Below are 1,055 nucleotides of genomic sequence, written 5' to 3' on the forward strand. Positions count from 1 at the left end.
AGTTCAATGAAATCGTGTGATAGCAAGTATAATTAAGGGTGTCCCTTAGAAAACATATAATTAAGGTGTATATCCTACTTACATGCCACTTGTGTCAAGGAGAGAGACAAGAAAGAAATGAAAGGAGTTGGTTCTCATACATGAACAAACCAAAGCAAACACAGTGCATTTGGTTCAGGGGGGTTAGAGGTGGGGAATGGGAGTTACAGAAAAAGGCTTTCCCCCCGCTTTGTATTTCAAAGCACCAACACCGATACAGGATCGCTGGGGCGAACAGCACATCAAGCCCAAAAGAAAAAGAAGAAGAAACAAATGCCAGCAACGGTAGCTAGACAAAGCGCGGATGACCTGCCACTGCTACGCGCTCCAGAGACACACCACCACAACCCGAGGCTCCGAACCGCCGCGTACCAAGCAGCACCTCCAAGAAGGAATACGACGCCGACGACACTGCTGCCCAGACAAGTCCTAGAGTTTCCCCTGGCACGCGGAGGGAGGTGGGGGATGGATATCACTGACACCCTCCAGGAAGGAATGGTGGAACCCACAGGTGTCGCCGCATCGGAGCCGAAGACCCGGCAAGGATTTCTCCCGCACTCCAACCCCACCGCCCAACGGACCGGAGCCGACCAGCCAGACCGCCGCCCACCACCATGCGTCATCGCGGTTGCGCCGCCACCCACGCCGCCTCACTTCGGACACCAACACGAGGCCAAGAGGGCCGGAGAGAAGCGCCCCGCGGAGGGAGAAGCAACACCGAAGCCGAACGGGAGGGAACCACCTCCACCGCCGTCGTGCGGGGGGCCAAAACCTCCGGCACCGTCTCGGTAGCCGTCCGGACGCGGCAGCAGGGAATGCCAGGCCACCCCTGGCCCGGTCAGGCCCGAAACGGGGCCGCTAAGCCCCGCCGCCACGCTGCAGCAGGCCGGCGATGGCGCCGCCAGCGCCCTGCCACTCTTCGCCTCTCCCCCGCCTCCTGGAGGACGCGCCGCAGACGAACCCCACCGCCAGCCCGCCCGGTCCCAGATCTGGGCCGAGCGGGCGCCGCCAGGCCG

This window comes from Triticum aestivum, chromosome 3B, assembly GCF_018294505.1.
Source record: "Triticum aestivum cultivar Chinese Spring chromosome 3B, IWGSC CS RefSeq v2.1, whole genome shotgun sequence".
Classification (NCBI taxonomy): domain Eukaryota; kingdom Viridiplantae; phylum Streptophyta; class Magnoliopsida; order Poales; family Poaceae; genus Triticum; species Triticum aestivum.